The 6,916-nt window shown below is 32.6% G+C and overlaps 1 long non-coding RNA gene across 2 annotated transcripts; it reads right to left on the reverse strand.

The window, feature by feature from the left end:
• Positions 1–1,440: 1,440 nt before the first annotated feature.
• Positions 1,441–3,007, reverse strand: LOC148766896 (uncharacterized). 2 transcript variants are annotated; one of them, XR_016034471.1, is made up of 3 exons: positions 2,958–3,007; positions 2,369–2,497; positions 1,441–1,691 (listed from the first exon to the last, which is right to left on the reverse strand). It is a non-coding gene; the product is annotated as an uncharacterized LOC148766896 (long non-coding RNA). The 2 variants fall into 2 exon arrangements; XR_016034470.1 differs by lacking the exon at positions 2,958–3,007 and adding an exon at positions 2,603–2,951.
• Positions 3,008–6,916: the final 3,909 nt, after the last annotated feature.

The following is a 6,916-nucleotide window of genomic DNA, read 5'->3' on the forward strand; positions in this document are numbered from 1 at the left end:
GAAAAAAAATAATTTAATAATTACAGGTAATAAATGATAGTACGAAATATATTATAACAAACTTAATAAATTTTTACAAAAAATTGTACTGAATAAATAGATTATGTTTACAAAGAAAGGTAAATAGTACCCAAAATTAAAATAGGCCGTCGAATTTTCAGGAAAAAAAGATTGAATGTGTAAAGGAATTTCCGAGAAAGAAACGTAGTGAAACTCCAATAAAATGATATACCGCTGCGAGGGAAAACGCAGAAAGCCTGCAATAAGTAGTAACGTTGCATCAAAATTTTAGTTGCAACATTGTAATTCCGAGAAGAAAAAAAAGTACTCGGACTACAAAGTAAACATGTGCGAAATGCGAATTGAATTCGAATTCGTTTCACGAAAAAAACCTGCTGAAGATGATCCTGAAAGCATTTAACATTTAATTGCATGAATGAAAAAATATATTGAAGTATGTAATAACATAATCATTTGTCTAAAATGTAAGTTCAACTGATCATCTCTAAGTTAGATTACATCCTAGATTATGCCAAAAACCAACACAAACAATAGATGACAGAATAACAGAATAAAAATGAAAGAAAAACATGGCAAATGGAAAAGGAGAACCCAACTCCTATTTCAGGTGACCGACCAGTAGAAATGCCCTTGGTTAATTGTCATCTTTAATTGATCTTGCAATAAGACTATAAGAGTTCAATCTCTTAATCTTAATCTCAAATAGTTCATATTTACTTGTTGCACTTACTTGTAGGAATAATTGCAAAGGGAATGGAGAGACGACATGAAACAATATTCCAACCGAAAACAAAACCTGCATTGATGATAAATTCTTTGTAAAATGGGAATTTGATAGAAGTGCAGATGGAATTTCATATTAGAGATGCCAATCTCCTCGGCCGCCTCCGTTTCTTCACGTGATTCCCAAGAACGACGACTATTACACTTTGTCCAATTCCCCCATTAAGTTTAAGAAGAGTTGTGAGAAGTTACTCATAGTCATTATATACGGGTTGTGGCCGTCGTGGGTAAATATCCGTGTTCGGTGTTTATTATGTTTAGTTTTTTATTTAATTTTTAGAGAAAAAAACAACACCAAGAAGGAAAAAAAAAATGAAAAAAAAAAAAAAATCTGATCGCGTATATATTAAAACTGAAGTAGTGGATGGTTAAATTTTGTTTCATTTGCTATGCAATTAGCCGATTTTAAAGGAAAAACTTTTTTTTTTTTTGATAAGGAAAAACATTTTGAAAGGAGAGGAAAAAAAGAAAAAAAAAAAAAAAAAGGCCCGAACACAAAATTGGGGCGTGCATGTTAAACAGAAAGTAGTGGACGGTTAGGTCTTTATTTAATTTGCTATTAAATTAACTGAATTAAAAATTCAAAAAATTAATTAAAACTGCCATAAATAAAAAATATCGAAAATAACCCTAGGGTTACAAATATTTCACAAATATGGATCTAGGGTTTCGGAGCAAACCTTTCATTTATATATAAAGATAAATAAAAAATCTAAATGATCGAAAAGAAAGCTAGTTCTCTTCAACAGTATCAGAAAAATGAAAACAAATAAACAAAATAGAAGGTTTAAAAATTACCATTCATTCATTAATCTCCAACTTGTTTCTTCAATGATTTTTGTAAAGAAATCGTGACATCATTCATTACCACAGATGATAAAGAAATCCTACAGAATTAATAAAAATAATGTTAAGTTTATAAAAACAAATCCATATAAAACAAATACACATATACATAGAAATATTGATTCATAAAGAAACACATACGCACACATAATGTCACAAATATGGAATTGCAAGCTATCTTACTGCAATCGTGAATTCCAGTTTGACAACACATCATGTACCACACACCAACTCAAGCAAATTGTGAGAAAACATAATAAATCAATATCTAAATAAAAAATCACTATCTGAATAAAAAATGCAAAATGTCTTACTATATTTTCATTATCGCAACTCCTAGCCAGATAATAAGAACACAAACATTCAAGTATGTCACACCTGATCATAAGGGATAAGCAAATTATAAGCCAAAGCAAATCAGACAGGAAACCTTAACAGGACAACTTATGCCAATGATCTCGAGAAATTAAATAAAAAATACAGGAATTAGAACTACAATAAACACTGTGAAAAAAAAAAAACTAAAGTATTGTAAAATTTCTAAAATTTCAAAACCATTACAATAACTTAGTAGGCGAGAGATGGTGAGATGTTAAAATAGAACATAAGTAATATCATTAAAAAAAATTAAGGGAGCCCAAAAAGATACTGTTAACGTTAGCAACTCCATCGAGATAGAAATTTTAAGAACAAATAATAAATTTGAAGAGGATGTTACTTATAAACATGTGAAGAGACGTCAACGTCAAACGTGGAGAAATTTTTTTGCAGTTCTCAAAGTCATGGTATGCCCAGCCGTTTATGCCCTCTAGGTTGAGTGGTACATCAGATAAGTGTTTCGACAAACCTGCACGTACGCAATCAAATGTTGAGGAACGATCCAATTTTTTTGGCAAAAACATGATGAAAACAACACATTAAAATCGGGAATAGTAATAGTAAACAAACGTACAGCATAGCATTGTTGTCGTCAAATAGTAAGCAATAAAGTTGATTTGATGCCGACGACAGACTGATGTTTTATATTCAAGCGTCGAAAAATTACATAAGAAGACGAAGACGAAGAAGAAATATAAAAAAGAATTTATCAACCAAGGAGATAATGACCGTGACAAACACAGGGCTGATTAGGATAATATTTTTGTTTCTCTCGAAATCGACATCAACTTGGAATGCAGGACAGACCTGGTGTGTAATAAGGAAAGATTTTCTGATCCAAAAAGGAAAATAAATTAAAAAAAAATATTCCATGTTGATGAAGGAAACGGCGAAGAATGAACAGAAAATGACATGTAAAAACTACTCACTGTATTCAATTAATGAGTCTTTATGCGAGTCTTATGACATCTGCAAAACTAAGAAGAAAAAAAATAGTAAAACATAACATCAAACAATATTGCCAGGAAATGATTGAAGATAGAACAAAAAAATGAAAAACAAAAAATCTGATTACCTAAATTCAACAAACATATTCAATTACAAAAGGAAATCTCAACAAAATAACCAAGAAAAATAAGATTTCAAACCCTACTAAACATTATTTTTTTGACAAAAACCCTGAATCTAAATTCTAAACATTGATCTATTTAGGAATTCAAAGCACCAAAAAATGAAACCCTAAAACTGAAAAATCTCTAACCTTTTCTTCAAAAGATGTCAGCGATTGTGATTATGTAGTATTCAGGGAAATAATAGTTGTTCCTACCAAAAAACGGCTGCGCTTTGTCCCGGCGGCAACATCATTTGCCAACGGCAATTTGGGGCTTGATTCTGCTGTTTAAAAATCATAATTTCCCTAAATAAACAACAAAAAATGGATTATAATCGGAAAATTGATGTAAGAAATCAGAAATTACTCCATCAAAATTGATGCAGAGATGTAGGGCGAACAATATCTCGTACAACTAACATACATTTTCTAAACGACGAAGAGCATATCGATGAAAAGTAAAATAATCTTTATATAGAAAGAGAAGTCAGTTGCCGGAGAGAAGTCAGTTGCCGGAGAGGTTAAGTGGGAAGATAAATCGGACCACGAAATTGAGCATAGAAGAAGTGGGGGAGAAGTTTATGAACGTGAAAAGTTTTTCAGCGAAGGGGGGCAGTTGTAATTTTTAATGTCGTATAAAATGGTAAAGAAAATTTCAGTTATCAAATAACAAAAATACAAATTTAACCCTAGGGTGACAAATATTTCACAAAAACGGGATTAGGGTTTCGGGGCAAAACCTTTCTTTTATATATAAAGATATATATATATATATATATATATATATATATATATATATATATATATATATATATATATATATATATATATATATATATATATATATATATATATATATATATATATAATTACATATTTGCCACTTGAAAAAAATAAATCCACTCGGCTCTATGGAAATTAGCACTTTAATTGCTTGAAAATTCATTCGTCTACAAATGCCCCCTTGAGATATGTTGATGAACAATGCTTGTTAAAGTGAATAAGTAGCGAATATATATCAGGTCTTTTCGTCTGCGATCGGACATTAACTACAAATACTGCCGAGCTATTTGATAAATGAACTTTAAAATTTTAAAGCCCAATTAATAAAGTTTGGACCAATCTATTTGTCGACCAATCCGGCGCACCAATTTATTCGAGCTGACATTAAAAATGAGGCAAGACTTTGAATTGTAGAAAGTTTGTCCACCCAATTCGGCAGAACTTTTAGGGTTGGGCATTTGGGATCGGGATTCGGGATCCCGTCCCGTCCCGATCGGAATTTTACTATTTGTGGCTAAAACTTAGGGAATTCGGGATTTCGGGATTACGGGATTCGGGATCGGGATTAGGAGCATATACGGGATCGGGATTCGGGAATTGGTTCAATCCCGATCAGGATATTTTAATCCCGTGAGTATTCTAACTTTTGTGTGGGAAAGAAAAAAAATGGTTGTTTAACTTTTTTTTTTATGGTAGATTGCATCTATAATGTATATATAGTGTCAATGAGATGAAGAATACAATATAATATATCGTTCCAACTTATTTTTAATTTTTTTAAATTTTCATTTGTTCCGAGTTTCGTTGTAAAAATAAATAGTGCAAGAACAATAGTATGTATATAATATATTCAAGTTGGTTTAGTGTATAAAATAATAATAATGGAAAAAAATGCAATATTTCTTACTTTTTAAGCAAAATATGGGATTTCCCGATCCCAATCCCAAATTCCCGAAATATTTAGAGATACCGATATACCGGGATTTAATAGTATGGGACGGGATTGGGATTTAAAATTTTTATCCCGAATTCCCGTCCCGAACTCACCCCTAAGAACTTTGCTTTTCCACCCTTTTTCTTTCTTTTCTTTTCTTTTTTTATTATTATTATATATATATATATATATATTTTTTTTTTTTTTTTACATGCATATCCACGTGGCCCACATTAAGTCTTGGACTCCTGGTGTCATTCGAACTTGAATCTCTGTTTCCATATGGAGAGAAAAAAATAAATATTGAATTTTTGACTCTGCAATTCCTTAAAATTCTTAATCACGATGTTTCGAAAGAAAATCAAGCAGCGTCTTGATAAGTGTTCGTTTTTGCACAACATTTACTTATTGAATATTCGGGTTTTGGTTTTCGTTCATCCGAGTTTTCGACTTTATTTGTACATATTATGTGTTTCTTGTTTTATTTATATTTTAGGTAAACAGAAGCTATTTTTTATTCAAACCGATTTTGGAAGCGAAGCCGAGAACCAAACCAAACAAGTGCAAAAGTGCATTCTAACGGACTAAGACAGTGTTCGGTATTTGACGCATAACTCTGTCATATGACATCCGACTGAGGTGATACAAATGGAATTAGAAAGTCAACTTCAAGGGCTACAACTTTTGTGAAATGCATATTTGTCGAATTCGGGCTGAAAAAAGGGTCAAAACAGTGTTTGAAGCTGATACAAAGGCCAGATTACAATCCAATCTTCCTGTATCGCAATCTGGGGGTCTTACAAAGGAGTTTTTCGATGAGGACCCAGATCGCGATCGAGCCTTCCTATATCGCGATCTGGGAGGTCTCACATAACGTTTTTTTACCAAGATCCAGATCGCGATCCAGCCTTCCTGTATCGCGATCTAGTAAGGCGATGCACTGTTTTTTAGGCAAGATATTTGTGTTTTGCAAGCCTACTATAAATAGAAGTCCCCTCCTCTCCAATTTTCGACCTCTTGGCCTCTTCTTCGATTTTTCTTCGGTTTCCGTCAGTTCTTCGCGGGAAGCTTCGACGAGGGTTTCGACGAGGGTTTCGACGAGGGTTTTTCATCAGCTTTTTCTTTACGTTTACTTTATGATTTATCGTGTTCTTCATTTTGATGCTATGTTTGTAATGAACTGAGCATTTCTTGTAGGAAAATGAAACCTTGTATATATTTATTTTGATTTTCAGATATGTGATCTATTTGTAGTTCTTTGATTATATTTATGTTTTCCTGTGTTAAACGCCTTCGATTGTTTGGCCAACAGTTGAATTGATTGCAAATAGGAATGAACGAGAGAGAGGATTTCTCGTTTGATTTTAGGAAAACATAGCTCGGGTTGTTGAAATGGAGACGTGATGCACCTCGGGTAGCCCTAAACGCTCTATAAATATCAGGTTCTGAATGGAGACGTCGGACATGTGGGTATTTTAGTGTCTGGGTTAGCGAATATTGAGTTGACATTACATTCGGATTTGTAATCTTTATCGATTGTACATTGGTGGATTTTACCCAACAAGCCATCACACATCGAAATTCCTCGCTTATACGGGCAGACCGTTGTTTTTATTATTGTTTATTTTTTTTAGCTTCATCCCCCGCCCTTTTGACTGTCTAGATATAGTTTAGGATAGTTTAGTTACGGTACTTGGTAAATTTATGAACTTAATTCCCTGTGGATCGATATCTGGAATTCACTATTCTACAAAACGTGATACTGTACACTTGCGTTTATTAATACGTAGGTTTTACGCGTATGAGGTCTCATGGTTGAATCCTTTTCCAGTTCAACTTCAACTGGATATTCGAGGATTTGTGTTCGAACTACTAATTTTCTTCAACTAAAACTCGGAAAATTAATACTCTGAGGCGAGACTCTTGGGAGATTAAAACTCGATCTCTAAACTTTAGAAAAATCCTATCTCTAGTTAATTCATGAATCCTTTTCAATTGGAAATTCACAATCCCAATATTAATTTAATTGATCTTGTTCATGCTTATAAAAGGAACGTTCC

The sequence above is a fragment of the Erythranthe guttata genome, chromosome 11 (assembly GCF_056151865.1).
Source record: "Erythranthe guttata isolate IM_541 chromosome 11, IM_541, whole genome shotgun sequence".
Classification (NCBI taxonomy): domain Eukaryota; kingdom Viridiplantae; phylum Streptophyta; class Magnoliopsida; order Lamiales; family Phrymaceae; genus Erythranthe; species Erythranthe guttata.